General features: G+C 39.4%; 2 long non-coding RNA genes across 4 annotated transcripts in view; one reads left to right on the top strand and one right to left on the bottom strand.

The window, feature by feature from the left end:
* LOC112662332 (uncharacterized) overlaps nucleotides 1–12,524 on the bottom strand; it is a 64,264-nt gene extending 51,740 nt beyond the window's left edge. The window contains exons 1-4 of the long non-coding RNA XR_003138413.3: nucleotides 12,266–12,524; nucleotides 11,626–11,714; nucleotides 10,998–11,086; nucleotides 2,811–2,973 (exon numbers count right to left, since the gene is read on the bottom strand). This is a non-coding gene — a long non-coding RNA (uncharacterized LOC112662332). The remainder of the gene's footprint in view (nucleotides 1–2,810; nucleotides 2,974–10,997; nucleotides 11,087–11,625; nucleotides 11,715–12,265) is intronic.
* A 54-nt stretch (nucleotides 12,525–12,578) lies between these two features.
* Nucleotides 12,579–22,225, top strand: LOC112662333 (uncharacterized). 3 transcript variants are annotated; one of them, XR_003138415.2, is made up of 5 exons: nucleotides 12,596–12,686; nucleotides 16,663–16,802; nucleotides 17,958–18,012; nucleotides 19,355–19,555; nucleotides 21,273–22,225. It is a non-coding gene; the product is annotated as an uncharacterized LOC112662333 (long non-coding RNA). The 3 variants fall into 3 exon arrangements; XR_003138416.2 differs by lacking the exon at nucleotides 19,355–19,555 and having other exon boundaries at nucleotides 21,273–22,224; XR_003138418.2 differs by lacking the exons at nucleotides 16,663–16,802; nucleotides 19,355–19,555 and having other exon boundaries at nucleotides 12,579–12,686; nucleotides 21,273–22,224.
* Nucleotides 22,226–22,780: the final 555 nt, after the last annotated feature.

Genomic DNA, 22,780 nt, shown 5'->3' with positions numbered 1-22,780 from the left:
GGAGTGGCCTGAGCACAGAGCATCGCTTTACTTGCCCTATTGAGGAGCTAAGAGGAGGAAAATCATGAAAGCAAGGGAAGGGGGTCAGAAATCATAGGCAATGCCAATGCCTAGTAACACTACAATACAAACAAGAACAAGGAATGATTTACCCTGCATGGGGATGCTGAGGAATGCTTTGCAGTGCTGACAGCTGAACAGAGTCCTTGAGGATGAATACAGGTTTTACAAGGAGACAAAGGAGGACAGGCAAAAATGTCAAAGGGAACTGCCATATGCAAGTACATGGCATGTGGAAGCATGAGGCATGTCTGCTAGGAAAGGCTGATTGTAAGGAAAATAAATCTACTTAACCCAACTAAAAGAAAAAGGGGAGGGAGGGATTGGGGCACCTGGGTGGCTCAGTCAATTAAGTATCTGACTCTTGATTTTGCCTCAGGTCATAATCTCAGGGTCATGGGGTTGAGCCCTGTGTCAGGCTCTGTGCTGGGCATGGAACCTGGTTGAGATTCTTTCTCTCCCTCTCCCTCTGCCCCTCCTGCCTCCCTCTCTAAGGAAAAACATAGAAAGAGAAAGAAAGGAAGAAAGGAAGAAAGGAAGAAAGAAAGAAAGAAAGAAAGAAAGAAAGAAAGAAAGAAAGAAAAAAGGAGGGAGGGAGGGAGAATAGGAAAAGAAGAGAGGAGAGGAGAGGAGAGGAGAGGAGAGGAGAGGAGAGGAGAGGAGAGGAGAGGTATGAAGTGTGGGAGAGACGAGGGAAAAAGCAGAGTGTTTGAGAGTGTAGTTTGTGTCCTGGGCATGGAGGGTGTCATACGTGCACTGGGGAATATGGCCATTCTATCTCTCACCGAGAAGTGGAAGTTCTCATCTTGCTTTTCTTTTATTTCATCTCTGCCCTTCTGCATGTGTCTGCTCTGTTCTAGTTTTGCTCAGAAGTATTATTCCATTTACTCATCAGTTGCATATGATTTGATGGCTGAATAATATTCCATTGTATATATATATCCTGGGGGGGGGGACAAGCAAAAATCTGGTTCATTGTGCAGCTCAAAGAAGAAATCCAACTGTCTCCTGGTCACCCTGGGGTCTGATTCCCTTAGATTGAGATGCATTCTTTGTTTGCTTAGTGGATCCCCTGTAAAAAGGGGGCCCCTTTAAAGTAGAAGGGCAGTAACATGGTGGATGAGTTAAAGACAGCATGCTTGGTAAATGGGGAGAAGCAACGATTAGCCTGAGTAGAGCATCACTTCATTTGCCCTGTTGGGAGGAGGAAAACCACAATGGAGCAGCATCAGTACCAGTATGAGTGACTCTAGATAGCAATAGGAGCAGTTATCCATCCAGGCAGCAGTGTTACAGTAGACAGTCAAGGACAACATGACAGTTAAAGAAGATCCAAGCAAGGGTGATGTCAAAGCTGAAGGGTTAAGTATCACTGAATTCAGTCAGCCTGACAGTGTGACTATAGGGTATTTACCCAGATGATGTCTTTCTTACCTGGGACCCCACTAAATGGATCACTAGCATATGTTCCACAGTGTTTTTCAAATTCCAGGTGGAAATTTATTATGGCTGAAAAGCCGGCAATGATCATTCCAACTCTCTGTGAGGCTCTTCTCAATGACCGTGGCCATGCACATATCTAATCTCATAATACAAGATAGGGCCCTCCCTTTCTACATTGTGTGAGCTGATATTTATGGGAAAACAGGCAGGCAGATAATTTTTCTTTTAAAATGTGCAGAGGCAGAAACAGGAACTTTATGTAAGAAAAAAAAAGTGGTCTTAGGAATATGTTCTCATAAGAAACAGAAGATCCCTTGGAATCAGCTCTTCTGGAAGCTACAGAGCTCACATCCTCTCTGTGTCCTGTTTCCTATACTGTTCAAAGCTGGCAGACAGAGGAAGAGCAGAAAGTCAGGCCATAAGCATCCCTAACTCTGAAACCCACATAGCAGTCTTCTCATTTTTGCTGGGAGTTAGATTTAAAGTAAAGCTTTTCTTTGATTTTTGTTTCTTTATTAATTTGGGGCCTGAGAGTTTCTTTATATGTTCAGGCAGAGGCGAGAAGAGACTGGGAAAGAGAAGAAAAACAAATGAGTCTCTCTTCAGTAGTTTTTCTAGTGCAGGAGCTAAGACATCAGCTCCGTTAGATTGGAGGCTGTTAGCAGCCCATTAACATTTAACAAACTTAAATGCAGTCAATTTCTATATAACCAAGAGTTAGAACCACCTCTTACTAGCCAATTGTTTTAATGTGGTGTTCACCTTGAGTTATGTTGGCCATATTTGTCATGGCCAATTCTTATATTAGAAAGGATGGGTTTGTACCCTGTTATCTACAGGTAGAAGAAAGTAGTAAAGGAGAGAGACCCATAATCATTAAAACCACCACCATCATCAATGTTGTCGCCACCATCACCACCATCATTGTTGCCACTGACCCGCTGCCATATGCCAGGCCCTCATGTAAGGTGCACCATCTAGTAAAAGATGTACCTACCCTATAAGGTAATACCAGAACTGTCCCTACTTTGCAGATGAGTAAACTGAGCTCCTAGAGGTAGTATAAATTGCCTAAAGTCACTGAGATGTTAAGTAGGGGGCTTGGACTGAAATCCAAGTCTTTCTAATTCCAGATTCTATGTTCCCAACTAAGATGCTGCACATATTCTAAGGGATCTGAATCCTAGGACTGGTCAACTTCTAAAGAGTAAATCAGCTCAGAGAGCACTGGACTAAGAGACTGAAGGTCTGTGCTGTAGTCCCAGCTCATCAATAAATAATTGTTTGGCTTTGGCAAGGTTACTTACCACCTGGTCCTCAGCTTCTCCATCTGTACCATAAAGGGGTTGGACAGATTGATCTCAGAGTTCCCTTCCAGGCCTCACTTTCTGCAACATGGTAATGTTAGGGACTGCCGATTTGTATAGATGTCTTCCAAGCAAAAAAATTAAGTGTTCTCAGTTTCTGCATCTATAAGTGGAAAGATTGAAATAATAAAGTCTCTGCTAAGAGAGGTCAAAATTCTGTCTGATAATTTTTAAAAAATATACTAATTGGGTTGATGATCAAACCTTGTGTTTAATCATTCCTAAGTCCAGCAAAAACTGCCACTCCCACACCCCTCAACCACAAGCAGGGGCACTCAAACCCCTGAGGATCTGCAGGCTCCAAAAGCCTGAAGCTGCAGAAGGATAAGCAATGCTTACTTTTATAATCACATTCTTTGCTTCATGAAAATGAATGGCTCTTCTACTAAATGGATCCTTTAAATAGCAATCTCTTTTAGAACATTTAAAAGTAATTCAATTTACTTCTTCAGAAACACATTTACCATACCAAGCAAGGCCCACCTTTATCTCCAACCAGATTTTTGAATAGTTACCAGTCTAATGGAAGCAGAGACATTTTATGCTTATAAGGAGAAAGATACAAATTTACTGATTGAAAGTATATTCATTGCCAGCCTATTTATTAAGCGCTGAATACTGGGCTAGGTCCTGGGGGAAAAAAAAAAAAGTCTGAGCAATACTGCTGTGGCAACTTTCCATACAAAAATTTTTGAATTTTTAAAAATTTAGTTTCAGAGGTAGGATTCAGTGATGCATATGAGTTGCATATAACACCCAGTGCTCATTAATTCAAGTGCCCTCGTTAATGCCTATCACCCAGTTATCACTTCCCTCCACCAACCTCCCCTCCAGCAACCCTGTTTGTTCCCTAGAGTTCAGCATCTCTTTTGGTTTGCCTCTCTCTCAATTTTCACCTTATTTGATTTTTTCCTTATTTTCCCCTATATTCATCTGCTTTGTTTCTTAAGCTCCACATAGGAGTGAAATCATATGGTATTTGTCTTTCTCTGACTTATTTCTCTTAGCATAATACCCTCTAGTTCCATCCATGTCATTGCAAATGGCAAGATTTCATTATTTTTGATGGCTGAATAATATTCCATTGTATATATATCACATCTTCTTTATCTATTCATCTGTCAAAGGGCATCTGGGTTCTTTCCATTTTGGCTATTATGGACATTGCTGTTGTAAACATTGGGGTACATGTACCCCTTGGAATCCCTATGCTTGTATCCTTTGGATATCTGGTAGTGCAATTGTTGAGTCACGGGGTAGCTTTATTTTTAACTTTTTGAGGAATGTCCATACTGTTTTCTGAGTGGCTCCACCAGTTTGCATTCCCACCAACAGTGTAAGAGGGTTTTCTTTTCTCTGCATCCTTACCAACATCTCTTACTTTCTGAGTTGTTCATTAACTATTGTAACTGGTGTGAGGTGGTATCCCAGTGTAGTTTTGATTTGTATTTCCCTGATGCTGAGTGATGTGGGGCATTCTTTCATGTGTCTGTTGATGATTTATGTGTCTTTTTTGGAGAAATGTCTGTTCATGTCTTATGCCCATTTCTTGAGTGGGTTTTTTGGAGGTGTTGAGCTTGATAAGTTCTTTATAGATTTTGGATACTAGCTCTTTATCTTATATGTCATTTGCAAATATCTTCTCCCATTCTGTAGGTTGCCTTTTAGTTTTGTTGACTGTTTCCTTTGCTGTGTAGAAGCTTTTTATCTTGATGAACTCCATTTTTGCTTTTGTTTTTCTTGCCTTTGGAGACATGTCTAGTAAAAAGTTGCTGTGGCCAAGGTCAAAGAGGTTGCTACCTGTATTCTCCTCTAGGATTGTGATGAATTCCTCTCTCATATTTAGGTTGTTTATACATTTGAAGTTTATTTTTGTGTGTGGTGTAAGAAAATAGTCTAGTTTCATTCTTCTGTATGTGGTTGTCCAATTTTCCCAACACCATTTGTTGAAGAGATTTTCTTTTTTTCCATTGGATACTCTTTCCTGCTTTGTTGAAGATGAGTTGACCATAAAGTTGAGGGTCCATTTCTGGGTTCTCTATTCTGTTCCATTGATCTATGTTTGTTCTTGTGCCAGTACCATAATGTCTTGATGATCTCAGCTTTGTAATATATCTTGAAGTCAGTCATTTGTGATGCCCTCAGCTTTGGTTTTTGTTTTCAACATTACTTAGGCTATTTGGGGTCTTTTCTGACTCCATATAAATTTTAAGATTGTTTCAGCTCTAGGAAAAATGCTGATGGTATTCTGATAGGGATTACATTGAATGTGTAGATTGCTTTGGGTAGCAAAAACATTTTAACAGTATTTGTTCTTTCAATCTCTGAGTATGGAAGGTTTTCATTTTTTTGTGTCTTCTTCAATTTCTCTCATAAGTGTTCTATAGTTTTCAGAGTACAGATCATTTGCCTCTTTCATTAGGTTTATTCCTAGGTATTTTATGGGTTTTGGTACAACTGTAAATGGGATCAATTACTTGATTTCTCTTTCTTCTGCCTCATTGTTAGTGTATAGAAATGCAATTGAATTCTGTATATTGATTTTAATATCCTGTGACTTTACTGAATTCCTGTATTAATTCTAGCAATTTTTGGGTGGAGTCTTTTGGGTTTTCTGCAGAGTATCATGTTATCTGTGAATAGTGAGAAAACCTTAACAGACCCATAACCAGCAAAGAAACTGAAGCAGCCATCAAAAATTTCCCCAAAACAAGAGTTCAGGGCCAGATGGCCTCCCAGTGGGATTGTATGAAACATTTAAAGAAGAATTAATACCTATTCTTCAGAAGCTGTTTCAAAAAATAGAAATGGAAGGAAAACTTCTAAATTCATCCTATGAGGCCAACATTACCTTGATCCCAAAACCAGACAAAGATCCCACCAAAAAGGAGACTTAAGACCAATGTCCACACAAAATTTTTAAGTCCAGTGTGTTGGTCGTTTATTTTTAAAGTATTAACTTAAAGCTTAATAAGTGCTATGAGAGGAGAAGTACAGGTTTTATGAATATGAACATACTGAGTGTGAGCATGTCATAGCAGATGTCTGAGATGAAGTGGTATTCATAGTAAGACCTGACAAATCAAAAGGAAATGGGTGAAAGCAGGTGAGTAGTTTGGAAGGAAAAATTGCCCCAGATGGAGTATAAAGCAAGCATAAAGACCCAGAGAAAACATGGCATCCTGAAGTAGTTCAATAGAAACATAAGACAGAATATCAAACAAATGAGATTATTCACGTGGGTAGGGACCATCTCAAAAAGAGCCACAAGTCATCCTGAAACCCTCAGTCTGAGTTACCTTGAGCTAGTCACTTAAATTTTCTGATTCACAGGTTCCTAATCTGGAACAGGAGGAGTTTAGTGGAGACAATAACTAAGGTCCCTTCCCACTATGAAATTAAATGCCATAGCTAAAGGCAGGGGATAAGATTGGGGAATAACTTTATCTGAACTTCAGTGGAGATGTAGAGAGACCACATTAGTTGCACTCATTTGTTTATTCAGTAGTAATCTGCTTAATATTTTTAATGTGCCAGCTACAAAATTAGTAATCTGTTAGATTCTGAAGAGGGAGGCATTATACAATTACATTAAATAATTATAAAAGTAATTATATAGTAAAATTTTATGAAGGTCAATAAGGTTCAGGATATCTACTGTAAGCCTGTAGAATGCACCATCCTACATGGCTAAACATTAGGAATGTGTCAAGAAGAAGGCAAATCACCATATGTCACTTCCATTCAGCACTACACAGGAGATTCTAGCCAATGCAATAAAACAAGAAAAAAAGTATAAAGATCAAAAGGAAGAACTAAAACTGCTACTTTTAGCAGAGAATAAGGTAATCTAGGTAGAAAATCTCAGAATATTTCAAATAATTCTTTGGAACTAATAAGGTAGCTCATCAATGTTGAAAACATTGATGTAATAATAAATTATGATGTTATACAATTGTTACATCTGAAACTGAAAGTTTAAAATATACTTAGCCATTTATAATATAGGATCTGCATGATCTTTAAGGAAAAATTTATAGAACTTTTTAAGTACATTTAAAAAGAACTAAATAAATTGGTGATAACCATATGTATTGGAAAAAAAAACCCATATGTATTGGAGGAACCCACATAGGTATATGTCAGTCCTTCCCAAACTGATCTATAGACTAGATTCATTTCCAATCAAGATCATGAAAGCTATTCACAAACTTTGGAAACTTCCTAGCACTTATTTGTAATAGGAAACTGTTAAGAATACACATGACAAACATGATTTATATCAAAATTTATGAGACACCATACCAATTAGAACAGCATAGTAGTTGTTTAATAATAGGTAAAAATGACCAACAGAGAAAAATAGAGAATTCAGAAACAGATCCATGACTATTTGATACTTAAATATGATGAACAAGTGAGGAAAGAATGGAGTATACAATACACACTAGTGGAGAAATGAGTTATCTACTTTAAAAAGATGAGGTCTCTACATCCACCTTATTCCAAAAGATTACATATGGAATAAAAATCTAAATGTGAAATATCAAATCAATACACTCTATACCTTAAACTTACCCAATGTTATATATCAATTATATCTCAATAAAGATGGGAAAAAAACTAAAAAGGTAATAAAATTTGAAAAAGTAAAATTTATGTATACTAAAATGTATAACAATTTTTTCATGCCAAGGAGTATATAATTTCTGGACCTGGTCACAAAATGTCTAAACCCTAAGGGATTTTGTATTCGCCTATATTAACAATTTAAATTTCCACTTAATAAAAGATAACACAATTTTAGAAAACCAAATCTCAAACAAGCTTTTGAGAAAATATTAGTATACAAATTATGTAAATAATTCTTATCCATCAATCCAAAAATGCAAATGACCAAATACAAAAGTGGGCAAAATTTATAAATAAATAAGTCAGATAAAGAAACATAAGTGGCCAAGGGACACAAAATGAATGATTAAATAAAAACTACAACTGCAGATTCAAATAAAAGAAGAAGGGAAAGAAGAGAAAAGGAAGGAAAGCAAACCTTGTAATATAAAATGTTGGTGAGGATGTGGAGAAATGGAACCTTTCCATGTACGTTGGATGGAAGCATAAATTAGGACAATCAATTTGAGAATATTTTGGTTATATCTAGAAGGTTAAAGATGAATATACACCCTAGAGAAATCTTATATAGAGAGTTAAGAATTCATCTACAAGAATGGCAATGTAGTGTGGTTAATAGAGGTGAAAAAGTGGAAACCGGCCAAATGCTCCCAAAGGGGAACTTATTAATAAATTATTGTATAGTTGTATAATGGGCACTAGACAACAGTTAATGTGGATGTTCTGTGCTACATGTGTCAACATAGATAAATCTAAATATCATAATGTTGCACTCATAGAAAAGCAAGTTGCAAAAAGATCATAATTACCCCAGAGGAAGGAGTGTGGTGAAGAAGAAGAATGGGTTTATGAAACCTATCTTTTACACAGAAATATTTTTAAACAACTTTAAAAGACATATTCAATTTCTGTGTTCCATATTTCTGTGATTACAAGGAAAACAGAGACTAAATAGTATCCACAGGATTCAGGAACATGAATGTCACTAATAGTTGAACTTGGCACAAGGTAATTGCCCACAAAAGTTTTTGAATGAACTGTTGTAAGCAAATGACTGAATGAAGGGATGCATGAACCCTCTACTACTAAAATACCAGCCCAGACTACTTGTCTGGGTGGAAGGAAAGAGGATGGGAACATGACAAGGTAGAGCACTGAGAGAGTCTTTCTTTCATAGAGTAAGTATACATGTGTATTGAATATTAGCAATCTACTCTGATGGAGCAAATTATGCCAGTATTTAGTAGCTTAAAATAGCAAGCATTTATTATCTCAAGAGTTTCTCATGGTCAAGAATCCAAGAATGACTTAGCGGAGTGGTCTGACTTAGAATTATTTTTGGTTTTACAGTCAATATCAGTTTGGATTGCTGTCATCTGAAAGCTTGAATGGGGCTGGAAGAATTATTTCCAATTTTCTCATGACTGGAAAATTAGTTCTGATGGTTGGCTGGAGGCCTCAGTTTCTAAACCTGTGGCCCTCCCATAGGCTGCTGGAGTGTCCTGATGTAGCAGCTGCTTCCGCCCTGACAGAGTGACCCAAAACAGAACAAGCAATAAGCCACAATGCCCTTAATAACTTAGTCTCTGATTATCACACACCATCACCTGCACTTTATCCCATTTTGTAAAATCAAGTTGCATAGTGCAGCCTACACTCAAGAGGAAGGGAATGAAGCCTCACCTCTTGAAGGGAAGAGGGTCAAAGAATTTATGGACATATTTCAAAACCATCACAATATGTTACAAGCTCTTTGTGCTGTGAGGGATACAAAGTTAGATGTGATTTCTGCTGTCCAGAGTTTAATCTTGTAAAGCAATTAAATCACATGCAAGGCAGTTCACATTCAGGACCTAAAAGAATAGGGACAATAGATGGACTGATGACAAATAGTAAACAAAGATGGAAAGAGCCTTACCTCAAGTGGTCAGAAGGCTTTGTGGAGGGAAGAGGACAAGACCAGGATCCTGGAGTATAGACAGGATTATGAAGATTTTCTAAGCAAGGAACAGCAGTGATGAATGCTTGAGATGATAGAGACTATGCATTCAACACATATTTTATTTGCCTTTATTACAGAAGACACCAGATTGTGCTGAAATAGGTGCTTATGAAGATTTTCCCCAGATAGATTAAAATTCATACACCATCCTGAGAGCCTTTGTGTTCTCTTAGGGCCAGGATTGTATATCGTTCATTTCTGTGTCCTCAGGAGCTAATGCTACACTTGGCACCATATAAGTTGTCCACAAAAGTTTTTGAATGAACTATGTATTGAAAAACAGAGTGAACAAGTGAGCAAATGACTGAATGAAAGGATCCATGACCCTCTGTTCCTGAAATACTAGCCCAGATTGCTTGTCTGAATGGAAGAAAAGAGGATGGAAACATGACAAGGGCAGAGCATTGAGATTTCCTGATGTATGCAAAGGCCAACACATATCTACAATGAATGCCAGCCTCCACTCTCTCAGGGGCAGGGGTCACTCTCTTTGGTCTTCCAAATTTCCCAACACAGGCAGTCCAAAAATCTACCAACTTCTAACCTTCTGTCTCCATATGAAAAGATGACCAGGCATAGACGCTGCCTCTCTCTGTTCCCTATTACTCAGAATTTATAAGCATTCCCTATCCCTCAGGATAACTCTTTGTTAGCTTCTGATCCAGAGCTTCCCTGTGCCCCCAGACTAGCATTATCAAAGTGTGACCTGCATCTGAAGACAAAAACAAAAAACAAAAACAATGATGTTTTTGTGGGGGTGAGGGTAGGTCTGTGCTCTGATACACAGTCTCAGAGATGCATAATGTATGCTGGAAGCCATGAAAATTCCAACAGTACAGAAATCAACTTAATATATTTTTTTTTAAATTTGTTTTCCAAACTTGAGAATGATTTTTATTTTTTTAATTTTTTAAATAAATTTATTTTTTATTGGTGTTCAATTTGTCAATATACAGAATAACACCCAGTGCTCATCCCGTCAAGTACATACCTCAGTGCCCGCCACCCAGTCACCTCCACCCCCGCCCACCTCCCCTTCCACCACCCCTAGTTCATTTCCCAGAGTTAGGAGTCTTTCATGTTCTGTTTCCCTTTCTGATATTTATTCTAATATCAATCATAATCATTATCATCATAATAATGTATACCAACTGCTTTTGTTGGTGAGGCATGGTGCCAAGAACTTTATATGACTTACAAATAGCTTCTCAAAAGAACATTATTCCATGGAAATCCTACTGTTCCCATTTATAGATGAGAAAAACAATGCACAAAGAGATTAAACAGGTGACCTCAGGACAAAAAATAAATTAGGAAAGAGCCAAGACAGGTTTGAATCTATGTGTGCTTGATTACAGAGGCTGTGGTTTAACACCAAATAAATAATTCTGTGCCAGAGAAGATTTTTGTGGAAAAATCTTGTGCCCTACCTGTTCTTTGAGTACGTCCTCCTTCTTCCTTACCTCATCCCTTGTTGATGTGTCCCCTCTTACCTCTCATTAGCGACCATCTTCTAGTCATCTTTCCAGGTTTTCCTGCTTCATTGTAAGCTCTCAACAAATATCCCATGAATGGATATATCCTACCATGAGCAAAATCATACAAACATATATGTGTGTATCTTGCCAATCCAACACTTTCAGAGGTATCACTGTTAAAGAATATTTTATGTTTCCTCACAAAAAAAATTAAAAGAACCCATGCTGAGCTTCCTGACTGCCTCATTACCATATTCAATGTTCTGCATTCTAGAAGGGACCCTGTACACACTGTTCAGCTGATTAGTCCTCTCTCCACATTATTAAAAATGAGACACAGCCCCTTCCAGTGCAGCTCTCGATTAGATAGGATTTTACACACGAAGTTACACAGACACACGGACACACAGCAACACAAATAGACACACACACACGCACATACAGGTATCATAATGTCAGAAGGGCTATCAGGAAAATCTCAATGCACCCGTCTTTGCATTCACAAGAAGCAAATGAACATCAAATGGACCTGGGTTGATGAGCAGTTCTGAAATGGCAGGTGGTAATGAGCTTGTTAATTATTATCTAGCCACCCCTAGCTAGCCATCCTATCTGGCAACCTGGAAGATATGTTCCATCTCACCTTGAGAAGCCTCCAGTGCCTCTTCTCAGATAAAGACTGTCAAGCTGGTAACCTGAAAAATCTCTCCAAGTGACCTTCGGGTATCTAGGCTAATAAAGGAATTCAATGTGAAATATTAATGTCCCTCATTGAATGTGAACTTTTGACTGTGTCAAAGCCCTCACCAGCCTTCTCCACATGGTCCCTGCTTTCTCTGTTTTATTGTTATTGTTATTGATATTATTCAGCCAGAATTCAGGCTGCCCTCCCAAAGCACTGTTACTCCCCCCTGGAAAGTCATTTATGTGCATCTTATAGCCTCAGAGATGATTAAAGGATGATTTCTATTCCCGTTTAGTCATTTGTCATTTTGCCTTGTATCATAAAAGTCTAGGGTGGTTTCCAGGGAGATTTAATCAAGTGATTGGAGTGGAATTTTACAAGATGTCTCTCCAGAGATAAGGTGGGGTTGGGGGGATGGGAGAAGCATAAGCCTGAGTCAGACTGGAATTCCCACCATTTCCTGAGAGTGCCATCCTGATCAAGCCCCTCCCCTTTGCACCTTGGTCACCTCATCTGTCGAATGTTATGATCAGTGAGCTTATATTCATAAACACACTCAGCAGGTGCTCCATACGTGAGTGTTTCCTTCCCTACTCACCTCTAAAGAGGGACTCCGAGTGCTATCATTGCAGGAGTGTCTGTGACTCAGGTGAATAAAGTCTGGCACCTGCAGAAGCCCAGCCAACTAGGCTAGGATGGTCATGGAGATGATTACAGGGGCTGACGGCAAAGCTTTCAGCATCCCTTTGGGGGAGGGGTGGTTGATGTGCACTGCAAGGAAGTTCATATCCAGATGGGGTGCAGCATCCTTTTCTGTCTCTTGAAATTATGTACTCCCTAAAGTCCCCAAATCCTTGTAGCCATGGCAACATGAGAATGACCAACCTAGATAAAGCTCTGGCCAGCTTCACTGGCCCATTGTTGGCCCATTGTTTTGAAACCAATGAGAGGCTAAGGGACCATCTCTGAATGGGAAAAGATGTTGGTTCCCATGGTCCAGCTGGGAGGTAACTAATACTGTAAGTGGCAGTCTTTTCGGCGGGGGGGGTGCTGAGGAGCTGTAAGATGGATAAGACACAGCCCCCACATGTGCACATGTGAGGAGGGCTGTCCCAGGACTGCATGTGCCACGCTATGAATTTGGTATAGAGAGAGGGATGCCTTCTCCAAGAAACAATGTGATTTGAGGCTAAGCCTTGAGAAACACACCGGAGTTACTAGACAGGCTGCCTAGACTGAGGGGAGAAAAAGAATCCAGGGAACAAGTGTGAGAGGAAAGCTAGGAAGATAACTTGGGCCTCACATACAATGCTAAGAGGTCCTGCAAAAGGTTACCGTGGAAGTAGATTTAAGCAGAGCACAACAGGATCAGATGGGTTGTCCTTTCCTTTATATTTTAGAATTTTATTAACAACCTTACGGTCTTAGGGAAACTTCTATTAAACATGTATATTGTTCCTGAAAATTTATAATGTATTTTACCATACATTATGGTATTTATTATTTAGTGAGGGTATGTGTAACACATCTAATACAATGAGACATCATTTAGTGCCCTATGAGTGGAAACAAAAGCCACCTATTCTCAGATATTTTCCTTCCTGTTTCCACCGGATTTAAAGGTCCTGCACCTGGAAACTGACCGATTTTTACCAGTTATTTATAACCATATTTAGTAATTTGTATCAGATACTTAGGGTTTTGCCTAATTTGTACTATGAAAAGTGGGACTGCAATAAGTATCCCTATCTATGCCCCCTACTAAATATATGCAAGAGTTTTTCTGGGTATAAAGGGATGCTTGTGTACAATGTTATCAGATAGTGCCCAATAGCTATTTTATCCTAGTACATGGTATAAGGTTTCAGTTTCTCTCCATCATCCCAGCTCTTGGAATAATTATACATTTTTATTTTTGCCATTCAGTGCAGAGTGGTAGCTCTTTGCCATATTAACTGTGTTGCCCCTAATGATTAGCCAGATCAAGTATTTTTCATACGCTTACTCATCACTCCTGTTTCCTCTTCTATGAACTCCATGTGCACAACCTTTGTGGATTATTTTACTTAGTTGTTCTTCTTTTCCTTACTAATTTGCAAAATTTATTTATGTATTCTGGACTCTAATCCTTTGTTGGTTAAGTGTGTTATAAATATAATCTCCCAATCTGTGGCTTGTCTTTTAACTTTGCATGGTGTCTTTCAATTATGCAGGAGTTTTTAAAAATTTTAAGGTGGTTTAAGGTTATTGTCTGATGGTGATGGCAAACAAATTTCAGAAAGTCATGGGATCAAACTCTAAATTCCAAGCCCTTGTTTAGGGCTGCACTTCCAGGGAATATCTAAATCAGAAGTCAACATCATGCTCTAAGAACTGCAAATAAAGATTCATAGTGCCATAAATTTCCTCTTCTATGGGCCCTGGACCTGCATGACTCAGTTAAAATGCAAGGTTCAAAAATGAATGTCTTGTTTTTATTAAACCCAGAGGTTAGTGGCAGAAACATTTATCATTTTATAATTCTCTCAGAACCATCCAGTTTAGAGTGCACCCACAAAAGTAACCCTAATGAAATTATCTTTGAAGGAACCCAGTTTACTCATTTGGAATTAAGACTATATGATCTCTAAGTTTTCATTCAACTTAATATTCTACGGGCTGAGGTAAAAGTTTTACTAACAGAGTCCATTAGTGAGTCTTACAAGAGAACACAGTGGTCTTAGAGACGCACCTTTAATTCTTTAATTCATTCAATTACATTTTAAACAAAAGTACATTGTATTTTTATTATGTTGGTACCAGCTAAATTGAGAGAATAGAGTGAACAGGACAGACCTGTTGAGAGCAAATATATTGAGTTTACAAAGTAAATGCAGAAATGCTGTGGGTGGATGACGGGAATGCACACAGTATGCACCATCTTAGCTGGTGTGAGGGTCCATGCAAGACCCTTTTAAGGAAGTAACATTTGAGTAAAAGACCTGGCAAGACCCTCAGGAACTAGTCTGATCAGAGACAGACAGAGACAGAGAGATTGAGATGGAGATGGAGATGACACAAGCAGCAACAGTGAGAGGGAACACAGCCAGAGGTGAAGCTGGAGAGGAAGGCATGAGGCAATTAAGACCTAAAAAGCCACATCAGGAAACCTGGGACTTATCCTTAGTGCAAAGAAGAGCCATGTGGAAAAAGTTAAGTGGTGTTTTGACAGAGTCAGTGGCTAAACCAGAGGAGTAACATATAATGTACAGATTTAGGATCTCTTAGGATCAGTACATGATGGACAAGCAGCGAGGGGAAATCAGGTGCTCTTGATGATGATCCTGTAACTGAACTCTGGCTCCACGATAATGCTGTGTAACAACTACTCCAAAAACCAGTGGCTTCAGCCATAATCATTTATTTCATTAAGTCAATTGCAGATTGCCAAGAGTTGGCTGCTGGGCGTAGGCATGGTTCATCTGCTTCAAACTGTGGACCCAGAGATCCTGGTTCCTTGCTGAGGTTTGGACTCAAGTCTACTCCATGTGCGTCTACTTATTCTAGGGTTCAGTCTGAATGGGTATTCATTACCCTGGGGAAGCCCTTCTCATGGCCTGGGCAGAGATTCCAGGGAGCAAGTGGAAACACAGAAGGCTTCTCGAAGCCTAGGGTTACCTTGGCACGCTATCACTTCCTCCTCTTCTATGGTCAGTTCCACCTTCTTATTTCTGATAAACTATATATAACATAAAATTGACATTTTTAAGGGCATAGTTCTGTGGCTGGCTTATCCCACCTTATGGCCTTCAAGGGTCATCAGTGTTCTAGTATATGTCAGAATCTCCTTCATTTGTAGGGCTGACTAGCATTCCATTGTGTGTTTATACCACATTTTGTTTATCTGTTCTTCCATCAATTAACACTAGGGTTGCTTCTACCTTTTGTCAATTGTAAATGATGCTGCTATGAGCACAGCTGCACAAGTTATGCTTGAGTCTCTGAGTCTCTGAGTTCAATACTTTTTTGATGTTTATCTAAAGGAAGAATTGCTGTATTATGGTAATACTGCTTAATTTTTTGAGAAACTGTCACACCATTTTATAGAGTGGCTATACGATTTAACATTTCTACTAGCAATGCGCAAGTGTTCCAATTTTGCCACATCCAACATGCATTATTTTTTTTAGTTTTTTTGGTAATAGCAATACTAATGGATATGAAATGGTATCTCATTGTCGATTTGGTTTACATTTCTCTAATGATTAGTAATTTTAAGCATCTTCTCATGTACTTACTCATCATATATATATATATATATATAAAATTTGAAGAAATGTCTATTAAAGTACTTCACTAACTTTTAATAGAGGTATTTGTCTTTTTGTTGGTGGTGTGTGGGGTTGTAGAAGTTCTTTATATATTGTAGTTATTAATCTTTCATCAGATATGTGATTTGAAAATATATTCTCTCATTCCATGGGTTGCCTTTTCACTTAGATGATACCATTCTTTGATGCACAAAAGTTTTAGTCTTGATAAAAATCTAATTTTTCTGTTTTTTGTTTTGTGGCTTATCCTTTTGGTGTTATGTCTAAGGGATCATTGCCACATTCAGCATCATGAAGATTTTTCCCTTGACTTCATCACTTTTTTCCTATGTTTTTTATTTATTTATGAGAGAGAGAGTGAGAGAGAGAGTGTACTTACTCATGGGGGAGACAGAGGGAGAGAATCTCTGGCAGACTCCCTGCTGAGCATGGAACTGGATATAGAGCTTGATCTCACTACCCTAAGATCAACACCTGAGGCAAAATCAAGAGTCGGATGCTTAACCAACTGAACCACCCAGGCACCCCTGACTTCATCTCTTTTAAGGGAAGAACTACTAAGTTATATGGCAAAGGGTGTGGGTAAAAGGAGTTAAAAATCAATCTGGATAACTCCCTTCTTTCTTTCAGGTGCTCACTGTCCTAATACCCTTTACTTGTTCTGTCCACATGCTTCTGTTCTTAGGAAGGAACCCAGCCAACTCTGAGGTGACAGTGATGAAGTCTTGTCTAAAATAACTGCAGTCCCAGGGATACTTTAATTTCAACCATGGGAAGAAATCTTAAAGGAAAGAAGACATACATTTGGCATTTTCTCACCTCTAAGTATGTGACAGAAACACTGCCACACCCTGAAGCCATAAATCAGAAAACTGCCCCAGTGGCCCACCTGCCACCTTTTCTGTATTCCTGCCTTTAGCACCAAACTGCTTTGTGAATAAAAGTTACCAGGACTCCAGTACACATAGGCTATGATAGAAAGGTGGCCACTAACTTAGCAGAACTTATTAGTGAAATAGGCAAACAAAATTCCTATAACTCTCATAAAGTTGATTCCCTCTTCAGAGAAGTGTGGCCTGGCCCCTCCTCTCATGTAACGGCAGGTAACTACTTTTCCTTCTCCTCCAGCTTTTGTTCAAGTTATATTTACACTGTATGATTTATTCCATAAAACAGAAGATATTTTCAAGAAGTCTTCTCCAAGTTTTGCCAAATCTTTTTACATTACATAATCTAGATAATAAAACAAGGTGCTTTCTTCCTGTCTTCTACATGTAAAGTCACAATGCTGAATATGGTATTTCAAGCTATGCTCCCTTACTACAGACTCTGATTTTATTTCTCCACCATCATCCTAAGGTGCTCTCTCTCTCTCTCTCTCTCACACACACACACACACATACAGTCACAAATCATTGGTTCATAAAGCAGAGGGATTGAAAAAGGGTTTTCCTGTTTATTGGTATTTGTTTTGTTTTGTCACAGAGAGTGCAGACTACGTACATCAAGCTTTATGTGTATGATGGATGGAGGATGGGATTAGAAGGGGTAGCAATGAACCAAGCAGGCTGTGGGAGGACGTGGGTGGCGGCGGTGGGGGGTGGGGTGGGAGGTTGTGTCTGGAAGGGCTGGAACTGACAGGTAAGGGTGAGTTTATTGCTGACACAAGCTAAGGAAGAAGCTGGGTGAAAGGTACATAGCTGGTGAGATAAGTTCCATCCACCATCTATTGTAAGTCCGTGTCAGTCCACCCATTGAAGTGTGCTGTGAACACACAGTTGTAGGTATAAAAGCTGAGTGGCCTCTCCTGTGGTCAGGATGATAAAAAAAAATCCCAGAGAGGATTAGGGATAATGTAGAGTCTCTCTCTCTCTCTCTCTCTCTCTCTCTCTCTCTCTATATATATATATATATATATATATATATATATATATATGAGTGAGGGTAGAGTAAAAGCTTTTTATGCCTAATTTGTTGCAGAAATTATTCAAGAATCACTCAACTGTGAAAATATGGCCACTGAGACACTGCCAAGGTTAGTATGAACCATTAGGATCCGCTGAGCAAATGCTAGCTATGTAATCAAAAACTGTGTGGTTGAAGCTTTAGCTTAAGTACAGATTTTTCTCGTCCCCAGTTTTAATGAGGGAATGGTGTGGGGTGGGGGTGGGCACGGGCTGAGGTGACCATGTTGCAGGTAATTGTGCTGAGCTGGATAATGTGCTTCCTGGTCTCTCTGTCAGAGAGCTTTTATTTTATTTTATTTTATTTTATTTTATTTTTTATTTTATTTTATTTTTATTTATTTTATTTTATTTTATTTTATCCCTCTCTCTTCTATCCCTCAGGACCTGAATATTCACCTCAAATTCTACACAAAAATGACAAAGGGACACTGGTTTTGCTGGGGTTTTACTGGAGAGCTAGGAGTATTCTCTTTTTCATTCATATTGGTCGATTCTTGGCTAAATAAAAGGGCATAAAAAAAGAGCTAAACAAAGCTTGAAAAGCAGAAATAAGGGGGAAGGGGAGCCAAATGGTCTCACGTGGACTATGAATTAATTGGTGTCACCAGAAGCAACTCATTTGATAACTCAGTGAATATTCTAGCAAGGACATATTTCACATTGTCCCCAAATTTATAATTATGCTTACTACACTCCAATGGAAATCTCTCCCCAGATTTTATACTCTCTAATGGCCATGTAATAAAAGGTAATATATATTCTTATACTAAGCAATAAATAGGGAGCACTCAGCAGTACTCTGTTCCTGAGGAAATCTCAGGTCTTCTGGGATGCATATTCGTTCACACAATAGGGAGACACAAATCAACATGGTGGCCAAGCAGACACGGGGTGAGTGATGGCTTTAGCTCCTAATGAAACCAAACCATGAAAGGCATTAGAAAGATTGATTGGCATTAAGTTAGCTGCCAATGTTAGCCGGGGTACCCCAGGCTGTAATGAAACTGCCAGGAGTTATTTATGGAGACATAGGGCTTGGGGTATAAGTTATGTCCAGCAGACTGGTCTTACAGACACACACTTGAACCTCCACAATGAATGGAAAAGCATATGCCCATATTCCATGGGGCTCCTTCATGCTGGTTGGGATGGCATGCTTTCCCAAGTATTTGTACCAGCCTAATAAGGGAAAGTTCCCAACTAGGAGGAAAATGGGCCAAGGTGAACATATAGCTTGAGAATGTTGACTTTAGGTTGGATAAGGAAAAGGTGTCAAAATCAACTCTAAATAATTGCTGATAAAAGAAAATCAAATAAATGCACACACACATATAAAATCATGCCCTTATCTAAGTCAAGAGATGAGATGTATACTTATTTTCAATGTTTGCTAATCTTTTCTGGACGTAGCTTCTTTCTTAAGGGCTAGAAAGGAGAAAGAAAAAGAAAACCAGCTTTGATCCTGGGTAATGCAACCAGGTGTTCAAGCTTTGGGGGCAAAGATCAGAGGAAGAAGGATGAACAGTGGATTTGGAAAGGGGAGTGGAATAACTCCAATATTGTCACGTTCTCCAACCCAGCTTTAAGGCGGTGGTGGTGTTCCACTTTAAGGTAAATGTGGAAAAAAAATTATGGGAGCATATTGAAAAATAGGACTTCTCAAGAGCCACTAGGAGCATGATTACACAAACTATAGTGTGGCCAAGAGACTGGAAATGTCATCCAATTAGAGAGTCTCTTTAATTTCCTGCTTTACTGGCTCCTACTGAAGAGAAAGGGGAAATGGTGTGTAGGCTTCGTGATCTAGAAGCTGACTCTCTTTTAATTTGTTGCCTCCTATTCCGCAAAAATGTAAAATGTTGTGGAGGAACCTGGGCACCTGAAGAGACAGGCCAGGTCACCAGTGGATACTGCAACAGCAGCTCATGTCTCTGAGAGGAAGGAAGAGAGGCCAAGGAGAGAACGAGGAATGGGCCCAGCAGAGTTCAATGCTGCGAGTTCCTTTCAGGGCTCCCTCAAATAGAGACCCTGTGACGGGGACTTGGGGTGGGTAGTTTACTTGGAAGGTGTTAACAAGAAACATAAAAGAGGAAGTAGGAGAGTAAAAAAGGGAATAGAGAAAAGCCAAAAATCTGAGAAAATGTATTGAATACATTTAGGAATCAACCCACTAGGGGACAAAGAGATTGGGCCATTGACCCACTGACTCCTCTTCTCCCTTAATTGAAAATTATTCCCACAAGATATTTCCAAGTCACTGATACTTGTGTTGGAACAAGCTCTGAAATGTCACAGAAGCCAGCAGATGAGAACAGAGATGAAGGGTCTGCAGGTGGCAAGCTATCGGCAGGCCAGGCACTGCCAACCAGAGCACCAGGTGAATTCAGGAGGGCCAAGGGGTTATGGACCAAACACATTATAATTCAAGTCATCCTGACTCATAATCTGAAAAGGCTGGATCTGGTGAGTGGGGCTAAGAATAGTCTTCATGAGGTAGAGGTGTCTGAGTGAGGCTAGTGAGAATGGAACCAGACATACAGATGCCAATTAAAAATCAAGGGTGTTATGCTATATGTTGGCAAATTGAACTCCAATAAAAAGAATTTAAAAAATAATAAAATAAAATAAAAAATCAAGGGTCTACTGGGGAGCCTGGGTGGCTCAGTTGGTTAGGCGTCTGACTCTTGGTTTCAGCTTGGGTCATGATTTCAGGGTCCTGATATCGATCCCTGAGTCAGGCTCTGCACTCAGCACAGAGTCGGCTTGTCCCTCTCCTTCTGCTCCTCCCCCTGCTCTCTCTCTTTCTCTCTCTCATAAATAAAATCTTCAAAAAAAAATCAAGTCTATTAACATGACTTGATTTTTGCATTAACTCTTGCCCAAGAAGATGAAACTATTTTTTGGGAAGGTAGTAGGCTGAGAAAGGGCCTACTATATTAGGTTCTAGGGCTGCTGTAACCAATTACCACAAACTGAGTGGTTCAAAAACAAAACCCACAAGAATGAGAGATGTATTCTCCTATAGTTTTAGAAGCTAGAAGTCCAAAATTAAGATGTCAGCAGGGCCATTTGTTCTTCAAGCCTCTAAAGAAGCTTTAGTTTCTGGTGGTTCCAACTATCCTTGGCATCCCTTGGCTTATAGACACATTATTCCAGTCTTAGCCTCCATCACCATAAGGTGTTCTGTCTTCCTTGTCTACATCTGTGTCTTGGTTTCTCTTCTTAGGGTTCTCCCTAAGCCAGTATGACCCGTCTTTAGGGTCCTCCCTAAGCCAGTATGACCTCATCTTAACTAATTACATCTGCAAAAACCTTGTTTCCAAATTAGGTCACATTCTGAAGTTCCAGCTGGACATGAATTTGGAGGATCCAATACACCAACTAAAAGACATCCATGTCAAATCTCTGGAACCTATGAATATTGTCTTATATGGCAAAAGAATGGATATTACCTTAAATGGCAAAATATGTATTTGAATTAAGGATTTTGAGAGGAGGAGTTTATCCAGGATTATCTGGAGGGACCTAAGTGCAATCACATGTACACTTCCAGGAGCGAGGCAAAGAGTATTTTGAGAGAGACACACTCATAGAGGAGCAGGCGATGTGGTGAACCACACATAGCAGAGGAAGATGGAACACAAGCTAAGGAATGCCAGTAGCCCCAGAAGCTGATTCTCCCTTCAGTCCTCTGGATAGAGTGGTGTCCCCAACAGCTGCTAGGATTTAGACTTGTGGCCCCCAGAACCGTGAGAGAATAAATTTATATTGTGTCAAGTCACCCAGTTTATTACAACAGCCTCAGAAAGCTAAAATAAAGAACTTCCTGAGGACCATTAATTTGATGTTAGAGTATTCCACTTTGCCTTAGGGGAGTAAAGACCCATTCTTGGTGCAATAAATAACATCAAACAACTGTCTCTTTAAGATTTACTTTAAAACTACCAACCCCACCTAGCTCTAGTCACTCATCTTTAATTATTCTGTACCTATCTGTCCAACCCAATAATGCCCCTGCATCAAATGACCCAGTATAAACCTAACCCCATAAATTACTTCCTGTGCCTTCTCATTTCCAATAAATCTATTAAGATTTACCAAGGTAGGGGGGATCCCTGGGTGGCGCAGCGGTTTGGCGCCTGCCTTTGGCCCAGGGCGCGATCCTGGAGACCCGGGATCGAATCCCACATCGGGCTCCCGGTGCATGGAGCCTGCTTCTCCCTCTGCCTGTGTCTCTGCCTCTCTCTCTCTCACTGTGTGCCTATCATAAATAAATAAAAAAAAAAATTAAAAAAAAAAAGATTTACCAAGGTAGTGATCTCCCTTACTGTAATATTTTGGGGATGCCAGCTTTCAACACCTAGCAGCATGGGATACAGGCTTAGTAGTAAACAAGGGCAAAACAAAGGTTTGAGACTCCTGCCAAGACATTAAGTCTCCATAGATATTGAGAAGATTGATCTGTAGCCTCTGAAATAGTGATCTCCAAATGTGGCAGCACACCTTCATTGGTAAGTGATTTTTAAAATTACAAATATCTGACATATGTATTTATGTTTATTTTTTCTAGAAAGTATTTACAATTTCTACCTTTGAACAAACACACAGGGATGCCCGGGTGGCTTAGTGGTTGAGCATCTGCCTTCAGCTCAGGGTATGATCCTGGGGTCCTGGGATGGAGTCCCGTATTGGGCTCCCCACAGGGTGCCTGCTTCACTTTCTCCCTCTGCCTATGTCTCTGTCTCTCTCTGTGTGTCTCTCATGAATAAATAAATAAAATCTTAAAAAAAAGAAGCATAGACAAAAATACAAAATGTAAAGGTTTGAAATAGAAAT

The sequence above is a fragment of the Canis lupus genome, chromosome 13 (assembly GCF_003254725.2).
Source record: "Canis lupus dingo isolate Sandy chromosome 13, ASM325472v2, whole genome shotgun sequence".
Lineage (NCBI taxonomy): Eukaryota > Metazoa > Chordata > Mammalia > Carnivora > Canidae > Canis > Canis lupus.
The sequence above is the reverse complement of the archived record's forward strand: the minus strand, read 5'-3'. Positions and strand labels throughout refer to the sequence as shown.